The sequence below is a fragment of the Choloepus didactylus genome, chromosome 8 (genome assembly GCF_015220235.1).
Source record: "Choloepus didactylus isolate mChoDid1 chromosome 8, mChoDid1.pri, whole genome shotgun sequence".
NCBI classification, from domain to species: domain Eukaryota; kingdom Metazoa; phylum Chordata; class Mammalia; order Pilosa; family Megalonychidae; genus Choloepus; species Choloepus didactylus.
The window spans coordinates 87,151,417-87,165,194 of record NC_051314.1 but is presented as its reverse complement, the minus strand read 5'-3'; the positions used below and the strand labels follow the sequence as shown (position 1 = coordinate 87,165,194).

General features: G+C 36.7%; 1 pseudogene; it reads left to right on the top strand.

Moving 5' to 3' along the window:
• The first annotated feature begins 8,841 nt into the window (after nt 1-8,841).
• On the top strand, nt 8,842-10,123 carry LOC119542796 (annotated as a pseudogene).
• Nucleotides 10,124-13,778: the final 3,655 nt, after the last annotated feature.

Sequence of the window (13,778 nt, the reverse complement as noted above, 5' to 3'; positions counted from 1 at the left end):
TATTTTAGTTAGTGAACAAAGACACAGAATGGTAGGAAATGAGTTTTCATTGTCAAGGGCTTGAATTTAAGGTAGAATTCCATAACAGTAACTTGAAGGGACCCAAGAGCCACCCACTCCTTGGTTATTACTGAAAATGAAAAATAAAATATATGAAATGTATCTCATTTTATATCTGTAGATCTTTAGTCTATATTTACTTTTTCTATCCTCTTCCACATCCACCACCACTTTCTAGAGCACATAATTAGATGTTGGTTCTCCTGAATTTATCATTTCTGTATCTTTCATTTTCAATCTTATGATTTTTTTGTTTTATTGATCTACTGTGATCTACCAATTTATTTTCTCCAAAACTTTTAAACTATTTTTATTTCTTACACTTTATATGAGTATTTAACTTATATTTATGAATTTTAATTTTTAAAATTAAATATGTTAAGCACCCTCTCTTTGCCACTTCAACTCCTGCCTCCCTTTCTGCGACACTCTTGGATTCTGTCTCAGGATATCATTAAAAATTATCTTCATATTATGTAAATTTGAATAAATTAAATTCTAATTTGAACAAAGTAAATTCTAATTTTTCTAGTTCTTTGGGCTTCATTCTCTGTTTAAACTTATTTAATATCTACTGGCAGGCTTCTGGAAGATGAAGGTTAGGAGAGACAGGGCAAAAAAACTTCCCCGTGAAAAATACTAGGTAAAAGACAGAAAGCGACCCAGAACATCAGTTCCAGCGATGCACCAGCTGGACAAGGTCTACTAAATCCACAGGGACCATGCACTTGGTGAAACCGAGAGTCTGCTTTCTGTAATGAGTGAGTAAGCCTGCTGGATAACTGGCAGCCATGCTGCGGTCTGGGGAAACTGGGGGTTGGCATTTGGAGTTGCACTAGTTTTAAAACCCAAAAGCACCTGTGGATATGGCAGCGAGAACTGCACAGTGAAGCATGGCGGGAACTGCGTCCCCATACCTCAATATCTGGGGTGGATGATAGCCTTTCGCGCACCCACTGCTAATTGTCTTAGAGCTAGGAAGGCAGACGTAAGTGAAAAGGGGAAAATAACAGCACCTCATACAGCCATCTTCCCCGGAGGGCTGGGAACACCCCTGCTGGACACTGGCGCTGCAGCCCAGAGCTGCACCAAACAACCCAGTGCAACAGGAAGTGTTTCCAGCAACATGCACACACGCCACAATATCTGGCATGGATGGTAGCCTTTCATGCACCCGCAGCTAATTGTCCCAGAGCTAGAAAGGTGGAGGTGTGTGAAAAGGGGGAAATTAACATGCCCCATACAGCCATCCTTTCAGCATGCTGGGAATGCCCCTACACTGCCCTGCGGCCCAAAACTTCCCTCGGGGGATGGCACTCACTTGTAACATAGCAGCCTTCCCTCAGCAGAGGCCCTAGGAGGGCATGGCTTGGAAGAGGGACCCACTTGGGAGTCCCACGAACCATACACCAATACCAAGGACTTGTGGGTCAGCAGGAGAGACAAACTGCAGTGAGTCTGAACTGAAGGTTTAGATTCTTGCAACAGCCTTAAATCTCCAGGAACACCTGGGAGGTTTGATTATGAAAGCCACCCTCCCTCCCTAAGTGCTCAGACACATGCCCCACATTAAGGGCAGGCAGCACCAACTACACACAAAAACTTGGTGCACCAATTGGACCCCACAAGATTCAGATCCCCACTCACCACAAAGACAAAGTGGGGGAGAACTGACTTGAGGGGAATAGGTGGCTCGTGGATGTCACATGCTGGTTAGTTAGAGAAAGTGCATGCCATCAAGCTGTAGATCTGACAAATTAGAGATAGGTGTCTGAATCAGTCTACATATCCTAAAAGAACGCTATCAAGTTAAGCAAATGCCAAGAGGCCAAAAACAACAGAAAATTTTAAAGCATATGAAGAAACCAGATGATATGAATAACCCAAAACCAAACACCCAAATCAAAAGATCAGAGGAGACACAGTACTTGGAGCAATTAATCAAAGAACTAAAGACAAACAAAAAGAGCATGGCACAGGATATAAAGGACATGAAGAATACCCTAGAAGAGCATAAAGAAGAAATTTCAAGAGTAAATAAAAAAATAGATGACCTTATGGAAATAAAAGAAACTGTTGACCAAATTAAAAAGATACTGGATACTCACAGTACAAGACTAGAGGAAGCGGAACAGTGAATCAGCAACCTTGAATAAGACAGAACAGAAAGAGAAAGAACAAAAGAAATAATGGGGAAAAAATCAAAATGTACCTCAGGATATGACAGATAATATAAAACATCCAAATATAAGAGTCATTGGTGTTCCAGAAGGGGAAGAGAAGAGTAAAGGTCTAGGAAAAGTATTCAAAGAAATTGCTGGGGACAACTTCCCAAACCTTCTAAACAACATAAATACACAAAAATCAAAAATGCCCAGAGAACTCCAAATAGAATAAATGCAAATAAACCCACTCCAAGACATATTCTGATCAGATTGTCAAATACTGAAGAGAAAGAGCAAGTTCTGAAAGGAGCAAGAGAAAAGCAATTCACCACTTACAAAGGAAACAGCATAAGACTAAGTAGTGACTACTCAGCAGCCACCATGGAGTTGAGAAGGTGGTGGTATGACATATTTAAAATTCTGAGAGAGAAAAATTGCCACCCAAGAATTCTTTATATAGCAAAGCTCTCCTTCAAATTTGAGGGAGAACTTGAATTTTTCACAGACAAATGAATGCTGAGAGAATTTGCTAACAAGAGACCTGCCCTACTGGAGATACTAAAGAGAGACTTGCCGACAGAGAAACAAAGAAAGGAGAGAGAGAGATGGAAACAGGTTCAGTACTAAAGAGATTCAGTATGGGTAAGTTAAAGGACATTAGAGAGAGGGAAAAAACATATCTGACAAACATAAACCAAAGGATAGGATGGCTGATTCAAGAAATGCCTTCACAGTAATAACATTGAATATAAATGGATTAAACTCCCCAATTAAAAGATATAGATTGGCAGAATGGATCAAAAAATATGAACCATCAATATGTTGCACACAGCAACTCATTTCAGACACAGGGACACAAAGAAACTGATAGTGAAAAGATGGAAAAAAATAATTCATGCAAGCTACAGCCAAAAGAAAGCAGGAGTAGCAATATTAATCTCAGATAAAATAGACTTTAAATGCAAGGATGTTATGAAAGACAAAGAAGGCCACTACATACAAGTAAAAGGGGCAATTCAACATGAAGAAATAACAATCATAAATGTTTATGCACCCAATCAAGGTGCCATAAAATACATGTGACAAACACTGGCAAAACTAAAGGAAGCAATGGATGTTTCCACAGTAATTGTGGGAGACTTTAACACATCACTATCTCCTATAGATAGGTCAACCAGACAGAATACCAATAAGTAAATTGAAAACCTAAACAATCTGATAAATGAATTGGATTTAACAGACATATATAGAACATTACATCCCAAATCACCAGGATACACATTCTTCTCTAGTGCTCATGAAACTTTCTCCAGAATAGATCATATACTAAGACACAAAACAAGCCTCAATAAATTTTAAAAAATTGAAATTATTCAATGCACATTCTCTGATTACAATGGAATATAATTAGAAGTCAATAACCATCAGTGACTTAGAAAATTCACAAATACCTGGAGGTAAAACACACTCCTAAACAATCAGTGGATTAAAGAAGAAATGGCAAGAGAAATTGCTAAATATACAGAGATGAATGAAAATGAGAACCCAACATATCAAAACCTATGGGATGCAGCAATAGTACTGAGCAAGAAATTTATAGCAATAAATGCATACATCAAAAAGGAAGAAAGAGCTAAAATCAAAGAACTAATGGAGCAACTGAAGAAGCTAGAAAATGAACAGCAAACTAATCCTAAGGCAAGTAGAAGAAAAGAAATAACAAGGATTAAAGCAGAAATAAATGACATAGAGAACAAAAAAACAGAGAGAATAAATAACAACAAAAGTTACTTATTTGAGAAGATCAACAAGATTGACAAGCCCCTAGCTAAACTGACAAAATAAAGAGAGAAGACCCAAATAAACAAAATAATGAATGAGAAAGGCGACATTACTGCAGATCCCAAAGAAATTTAAAAAACTGTAAGAGGATACTATAAACAACTGTATACCAACAAACTGGATAATGTAGAGGAAATGGACAATTTTCCTGGAAACACATTGTTCTAGTTTGCTAATGCTGCGGAATGCAAAACACCGGAGATGGATTGGCTTTTATAAAAAGGGGGTTATTTGGCTACACAGTTACAGTCTTAAGGCCGTAAAGTGTCCAAGGTAACACATCAGTAATCGGGTACCTTCACTGGAGGGTGGCCAATGGCATCCAGAAAACCTCTGTTAGCTGGGAAGGCACGTGGCTGGCATCTGCTCCAAAGTTCTGGTTTCAAAACGGCTTTCTCCCAGGACGTTCCTCTCTAGCAAGCTTGCTCCTCTTCAAAACGTCACTCATAGCTGCACTGAGTTCCTTCTCTTTGAGTCAGCTCATTTATATGGCTCCACTGATCAAGGCCCACCCTGAATGGGTGGGGCCATGCCTCCATGGGAATATCTCATCAGAGTCATCACCCATAGCTGGGTGCGGCACATTCCAAGCAAATCTAATCAGCACCAAAACATCTGCCCCACAAGACTACATCAAAGATAATGGCGTTTGGGGGACACAATACATTCAAACTGGCACACATATGAACAACCCAGACTGAACAGAGAAGAAATAGAAAACCTCAAGCAACCAGTCACAAGCAAAGAGATTCAATCAGTCATCAAAAAACTTCCCACAAATAAATGCCCAGGCCCAGATGGCTTCACAGGGGAATTCTACCAAACTTTCCAAAAAGAACTGACACCAATCTTATTTAAACTCTTTCAAAACATTGAAGAAAATGGAACACTACCTAACACATTTTATGAAGCAAACATCAACCTAATACCAAAACCAGGCAAAGACACCACAAAAAAAGGAAAACAACAGGCCATTCTCCCTCATGAATATAGATGCAAAAATTCTCAACAGAATACTTGCAAATCAAATCCAAAGACACATTAAAAAAAAATCATACACCATGATCAAGTGGGGTTCATTCCAGGCATGCAAGAATGCTTCAACATAAGAAAACCAATCAATGTATTACAACACATTAAAAAATCAAAAGAGAAAAAACAAATGATTATCTCAAAAGATGCTGAAAAAGCATTTGACAAAATCCAACATCCCTTCTTGATAAAAACACTTCAAAAGGTAGGAATTAAAGGAAACTTCCTCAATATGATAAAGAGCATATATGAAAAACCCACAGCCAGCATAGTACTCAATGGTGAGAGACTGAAAGCCTTCCCTCTAAGATCAGGAATGAGACAAGGATGCCCACTGTCACCACTGTTATTCAACATTGTGCTAGAAGTGCTAGCCAGGGCAATCTGGCAAGACAAAGAAATGAAAGGCATCCAAATTGGAAAGGAAGAATTAAAACCATCATTATTTGCAGATGATATGATCTTATATCCGGAAAATGCTGAGAAATCAATGATGCAGCTACTAGAGCTGATAAACAAATCTGGCAAAGTATCAGGATACAAGATTAATGAACATAAGTCAGTAATGTTTCTACACACTAGAAATGAATGAAGTGAAGAGACACTCAAGAAAAAGATACCATTTCCAATAGCAACTAAAAAAATCAAGTACCTAGGAATAAATTTAACCAAAGATGTAAAAGACCTATACAAAGAAAACTACATAACTCTACTAAAAGAAATAGAAAGGGACCTTAAAAAATGGAAACGTATTCCATGTTCATGGATAGGAAGGCTAAATGTCATTGAGATGTCAATTTTACCCAACATCATCTATAGATTCAATGCAATCCCAATCAAAATTCCAAAAACTTACTGTGTAGACTTGGAAAAGCTAGCAATCAAATTTATTTGGAAAGAAAAGATGCCTTAAACTGCTAAAAACACTATAAAAAAGAAAAATGAAGTGAGAGGGCTTACACTCCCTGACTTTGAAGCTTATTATAAAGCCACAGTAGTCAAAACATCATGGTACTGGCACAAAGATAGATATATTAATCAATGGAATTGAATTGAGATTTCAGAGATAGACCCCCAGATCTATGGCTGACTGATCTCTGATAAGGCCCCCAAAGCCACTGAATTGGGACATAACAGTCTTTTCAACAAATGGGGCTGGAAGAGTTGGATAGTCATATCCAAAAGAAAGAAAGAGGACCCCCACCTCACACCGTACACAAAAATTAACTCAAAGTGGGTCAAAAACCTCAGTATAAAAGACAATACCATAAAACTCCTAGAAGACAATATAGGGAAACATCTTCAAGACCCTGTATTCGGCAGTCACTTCCTAGACCTTACACCCAATGAACAAGCAACAAAAGAAAAAACAGATAAATAGGAACTCCTCAAACTTAGAAGTTTCTGTACCTCAAAGAAATTTGTCAAAAAGGTGAAGAGACAGCCAATTCAATGGGAAAAAAATTTTGGAAACCATGTATCAGACAAAAAACTGACATCTTGCATATATAAAGAAATCCTACAACTCAATAGTACAGACAGCCCAATTACAAAATGGGCAAAAGGTATGAAAAGACAGTTCTCTGAAGAAGAAATACAAATGGCCAAGAAACACATGAAAAAATGTTCAGCTTCACTAGCTATTAGAGAGATGCAAATTAAGACCACAATGAGACATCATCTCACACCAATCAGAATGGCTGCCATTAAACAAACGTAACTACAAATGTTGGAGAGGATGTGGAGAAATTGGAACTCTTATTCATTGTTGGTGGGACTGTATAATGGCTCAGCCACTCTGGAAGTCAGTCTGGCAGTTCCTTAGAAAACTCGATATAGAGTTACCCTTTGATCCAGCAATTGCACTTCTTGGTATATACCCAGAAGACCTGAATGCAGTGACATGAACAGATATCTGCACGCCAATGTTCACAGCAGCATTATTCACAGTTGCCAAGGGATGGAAACAACCCAAATGTCCTTCAACAGATGAGTGGATAAATAAAATGTGGTATATACACACGATGGAATACTACATGGCAGTAAGAAGGAACGATGTCATGACACATATGACAACATGGATGAAACTTGAAGATATAATGCTAAGCAAAATAAGCCAGGCACAAAAAGAGAAATATTATATGCTACCACTAATGTGAACATTGAAAAATGTAAAATAAATGGTTTATAATGTAGAATGTAGGGGACTTAGTGATAGAGAACAATTAGTGAAGGGGGAACAATAACCTAGTAAGAACAGATAAGTTATCGTGGGTAAATTTAACATTCTGGTAATGCCCAGAAATGACTATGGTTTGTTAATTTCTGGTGAGCATGGTAGGAACAAGTTCAAAAAAATGTTGCTATCTTAGGTTATCTTTCTTATTCCTTTGCTGGGTTATAGTCTGTATGTTTTCTTGGGGTAGAGTAGGAACATGTTGGAAGTAAAGTAGTTATTTTAGGTTAGTTGTCTTTTTCTTATTCCCTTGTTTTGGTTTGTTTGAAATGCCTTTTTATTGTATGTTTTTTTTTAATTTTTTTATATAGTTAATAGTTAATTTAAAAAAAAAAAACAATGAAAAAATATGCAAAGCCCCCCTGAGGAGCTGGGAGAGAATGCAGAGGTGTTGGGCTTCCCCACCTCGATGGTTGCTGATGTGCTCGCAGAAATTGGGGACTGGTGGTTTGATGTGCCAAACCCTCTATCACGGGACTTGCCCTTGGGAAGACTGTTACTGCTAAGGAGAGTCTAGGCCTCCCTATAATTGTGCCTAAGAGTCTTCTCCTGGATGCCTCTTTGTTGCTCAGGTGTGGCCCTCTTTCTCTACCTAAGCCAACTTGGCAGGTGAAATCACTGCCCTCCCCCTACATGGGATCTGACACCCAGGTGTGTAAACCTCCCTCGCAACGTGGAATATGACTCCCAGGGAGGAATCCAGACCCAACATTGTGGGATGGAGAACATCTTCTTGACCAAAAGGGGAACGTGAAAGGAAATGAAATAAGTTTCAGTGGCTGAGAGATTCCAAATAGAGCCAAGAGGTCACTCTGGTGGGCATTCTTACACACAATATAGATAACCCTTTTCAGGTTTTAATGAACTGGAATAGCTAGCAGTAAATACCTGAAACTATCAAACTACAACCCAGAACCCTTGAATTTTGAAGACGATTGTATAACAATGACGCTTATGAGGGGTGACAAATTGATTGGGAAAGCCATGTGGATCACACTCCCCTTTGTCCAGTGCATGGATGGATGAGTAGAAAAATGGGGGCAAAAAAAAAAAAAAAAACTAAAGGAAGAATGGGGGGGACAATTTGGGTGTTCTGTTTTTACTCTTGTTTTTTTTTATTCTTGCTTTCACTTTTTCTGACACAAGGAAAATGTTAAAAAAAAATAGATCAGGGTGATGAATAAACAACTATGTGATGGTAAAGTGATCAATGGATTATATACTTTGGATGATTGTATGGTATGTGAATAAATCTTAATAAAAAAAATACCTACTGGCATTCCTTTCACAGCACATTTCCCCATTTTTATTTTCCCTTTTCCACAATAGATTATCATAGTTAGATGCATCGTTTCTAGAGCACCAGTTGCTTGTTTTCACACCTGACTCTGCCCATATACACTGTACAACCCTGGTAAGTTACTTAGTTTCTCCATGCTTCAGTTTCCTACATAAAATATTAGGATAATAATAGTATCCAGTGCATGGATGGATTATTGTGATTAAATGAAGTGGTATGTATAGAGCACTAAGAACACTAACAGCATCATTTGAGCATTAACCTCATTATTCACAAGTTATTCATTGTTCTCCTTTGATCTTGTTCAATTATGTACTTATTTAGATTTTTAAGGAAATGAACATTATGAAATATTCCAAGTATTTGCATATCTGATAATTTCATTATTTTGATTCCACATATGAATGAAAACTTGACCAGGTTTAAAATTTGGAGTTCCCATCTTTTTTCCCTATATATATATTGTATATTCTCACCTGGCATCTGCTGTTCTTCAGAAGAAGTATAATTACAGCATGACTTTTTGCTACAAGCAAAGATAGACTAAATAGCACCAAGAGAGATTTCCATCACGTGGCTCCCATTTCAGGCCACCTTCAGCTGTGTGCTTCCACAGTGCCAACAGCAACACGGACCGAAAAGGTAAAACAAGAAGAAACCTTTAGCATCAGTGACTCACAAATCAGCAACACAGAATTTCTACAAGTAACTGAAACCCATAACCATCAGCTCTGTTCAAAATTTTTTAGTTTTTATGACTATGGAAGCAAAGTTAATGAAGAGAGTTTGGACAGGATTCTTAAAGATCAGAGAAAGAAAATTACTGGGTAGTACAGACTTCAGCGACACAAGCAGAAGCAGATGTGTTACCGAGAGCAGGTCATCCACAAGCAGCTCACCCGGATCTTCATTATCCCTGACCTCACCTTCCTTCCCTTCAGCTTCATCTCCTCCATCAATAATTCTACTCATGCTTTAGAATATGGTCTCTTTAGACCAAATAGAAGGTATAATCAAAGGATATCACTTGCTAGTCCCAATCTAGGCAATACCAGCCAGCAGGAATAGAAAGTGCCTTCAATGCCAGATACTTCTCAGAGTTATGCCAAAGTTAAAGAATATAGTACAACTCTTTTGACAAGAATGGAGTAATAAAAGATATCGGGGCAATTTATCAAGTTTATAATGCACTTCAGGAGAAAGTGCACGCAGTAGAATGTAGATGTGCAGATGTAGAAGAGAGTGAGCAAGTTGTTGAATCTTGTCAGGCAGAAGTGAACAAATAAAAAAGACAAAGCACTCAGAAGAAAAATGAAAAGGAACAGGACAGAAGATGGCAGCAGATGATGTTAAGCAAACAGAAGCCACCTAAAAGTTTGGAAGGTGTTCAGTCCTCAGAAGCCTTATTCCGGGTTTGCAGCCAAAGGTAGAAGTACACTTGGAGATGCAGAGACTGCTGATCACCTGCAGTGTGCAGGTTCACTATAGAAACATTAAAATAATCAAATCGTACTAATTCTGGTGTGATGCATGGATGTACTAGTAAATTTAGACAAAGTGAAATATATTAACGTAGTGTCTGCTCTGTAAAATAAATTGGAAATTAGAGACTAAGCACAATTAGTCTGTAAGTGTTCTATAATTCAGAAACTTGCCTCTTGCACTATTGTGCCTTGAAACATACTTTTTCAAAGGAAAGCAAGTTTAGCAGCATCCTTCAAAGAACCTTCTTTCTATGATGAGTCAAATTCATCTTTCACAGAAAAGAAATTTTGACAATTCCAAGAGGTCTGATTGGAACACATTGAGTACACCCTCTCTTGTCTGCGTGACTTTGTAAAATTGAAAGAGAGGGCTTTGTTTCAACTTTTTTCCACTAGCCTGCTATGTACTGTCACTTAAAATGGCTGCCTTTTTAAAAATGTAGAAATACTAATCACCAGTAAGTAATCATCCAAATAAGTATGTCATAAATGCAAAAACTACAGTGACTACTGTGTTGCACTAGTCACAATTAAGGACTCTTCTGGAGTCTCAAATGAAGAACACGCATCAGGGAGTAACAGAAAGGACTTGTTAGGTACCATTTCTGAGTTTATGATGAACAGATTCCAGACAGTGGATTTAGCTGAGTTGACACATAAGATATAACTCATTTAGATCTTCTGAGAAATCCTAGTGTTAGTTTTACTTGTGAGGAAAGTGATTTAATAAATTTTGGGGGAATTTAAAATATATATATTTTAAATCTTATATATATATATCTCAAAAAGCACAAAAATAGTAATAAAAAACTAAAAACAAAATAACACCATGAAAAATACAGAAAGCAAATATATTATAATAATAATGGAAATATTATAAGCTTACCTGTAAAAGGAAGAGACTAATTTCTGGTCAAAAAATCTATATGATATATACAACAGAAAGATTTCAAAGTGATAGACGAAGGTTGAAAGTTTCTTTAAAAATTGTGCAAAGATAGAAATTAGAAAATGCAAACAAAAATAAAGGAGTTGTTAAGGTATTATTATCAGTCAAAACTGAATTCAAAGCAAAAATAAAAATAATTTAACACTGTGACCAACCATATAGTAGGTGCTCAATAGATATTTGCTGGCTGAATATCACTTTCAAAATTTAAAGTCTACAATCCACATGTTGCCTACAAGCCACAAAGGAGATTTAGGAACAGTGAACCTTTACTGCTCAAATCAGAGAATAAAATACTGCAGGAAATAGTAATGGCAGTGAACAAATTTAGAATAATTGTGGAAGAATTCCACATGCATTTTATATTCCTTAAAGAATTAAATAGACCAAACCAAATTAATAACAAGTATAAACAGGATAACATAATTAACAATGGTGTTTTCTCATGAAATATATCTAACTGTATACCTGCAAACTGATAACCATAGAACATTTACAAAAATTGACCAAATAAAAACCCTCATAGAGTTACGAAAAGGTAGGAAATGCAACCAATTAAATTTGATTCATAATGTAATAAAATAGCAAATACATAACAGATGTACATAGAATGAGCAAAACAAAAAGAAACACACTTGTTTAGAAACTTTTTAATATTCTTCTAAAAATATTTGAATCTAAAGGACCTCAAAACTGAAAGTGAAACTAACTAGAAATAAAAATAATGAAATATTGCATGTTAAAATATGATATGACCAAAACTGAACTGAACTTAAGGTGCATAGTTGTAACTACTCACATTACCAACAGGAAATAAGCAAAATGAAGTAATAATAAATAAATTACTTCAATTGACAAGGTTAACAAAATCAACCTAAGCAGAAGGACAGAAACCATAACTTCAAAAGCCAAATTTAATTAGGAAACATAATAACAGAATTGTCAAATAAACCATGTAGTTCAAGATCAGTGTGTACCTGTGTGTGAGTGTATGTGAGAGGTAATTTCATCTTTCTATTCAGCAAATAAAAATCTACAGCTTTGGTGCTACTTTGCTCTCCTGTATTCCCCTTATTCTAGTCAGCAAAATTGCAAAGACTGCATTTCTTTGTATTTGTTTCTCTGTCCTCACTCTTCCCACTCCAGTGTCAAAGGGCGTGCATGAAAGATTCCAGTGCTTGTTGACAGCCCAATCTTGTTATACTAAGCAAAGTGTTAGTGATTTTGTTCCTCGTTTCAGAAAGTCTGTACTCAGCTCATTGGAAGAGAAAGTACAATATTCCAAGAAGTAGATCAACAAAAAAAAAAAAAAAAAAAAAGAAAGCAGCATTATTTAACTATGAAGAGTTCTGGGAAAAAGAACTGAGAAACAGGGAAGAATTTTTCCAAAAATCATAGGAATTTCCTAAGAAAAGACAAAGGTCATAATATTCATTGAAAGGGTCAATTAATTACCACTCTATGATGGCAAGATTCACATCTAGATACAGCATTGTGAAATGTCAGAAGCTCTAAGTTGAAAGTGTTCAAAGGTACAGAACCAGAGGAGTATCAAATGGGCTACTGAAAGAAATGAAATAAACTTTTTTAAAATGCTTTTCAACATAAAATTCTATAAGCAATCAAACTATCAACCTAATGTGAGGGAAGATTAAATATACTTTCAGAAAATGGATCTACTGTGCAGCTTTTCTTGAGAATTAACTTAAAGTTGTTCTTGACCTAAAAGAAGAAAACATAAGATCAAACTTAGGAGACCAGTGAAGTGACGACACTCCTAGGATGACAATTGAGCAATTATCCCAGAGACAAATCTATCCAAATTAGGAAGGAAAGTAGATGGCTCAGAGAGGGAAGTGCCTGGGAAAAGAAGAGAAATACAAGCCAAATGGCATTACTTAGAACCAAAACCCTGAGGGTATATTCAAAGCAACTGATAGAATGAAAAAAGGGATACTTCACTTTAACTTACTAAGAACATTCTTCTTAATTGGCATTAAATATGTAAACAACAAAATATAATCCTACTTGGCTCTAAATTTTTAAAAAGTACAAAGTTGTAATAATGTAAATATTATTTATCTGTTTTTAACTTTAGGAAACAATCTAGAGAAAAATTGTAAGATTTTCTCATGGTTACAGAACATGCTATCAACCCATGAACTGCTGGGGTCTAACAGTAGAGAGGAGTTGTAGGAAACAGTGATAGTGCTAAAGTAGTCCTAATAGCTTCCTTAGAAATGGAGAGTCATGGAGTTGAGTCTATGGTTGCTAAATCAAGAAATGGAGTGTTACATAGGCTGCACGAAGTCACAGTGGTGGCCACTGGAGCAATGGAGAACACTGACATAACCATGGGGTGGGGGATAAGTAATGCACTGAATATCCTTTTCTATCAAAGCAAGGAGAATAAATTGACTTGCTTATGGTTGATCAGTTATGAAAGAAGGGTATTGTATTAGTTAGGGTTCTCTAGGGAAATAGAATCAATAAGAGATATCTGTAAATATAAGCTTTTATAAAAGTGTCTCACATAACTGTGGGTATGCACAAGTCCAAATTCCATAGGGCGGGCAGCAAACTGGCAACTCCAATGAACATGTTCAATGAACTCCTTAGGAAATGAACTGGCAACTTCAATGAACTCCTCAGGAAACACTTTGCTGGTTAGCCAAAGAAGAAGTGAAGGTCCTCTGTCCATCTCACTTAA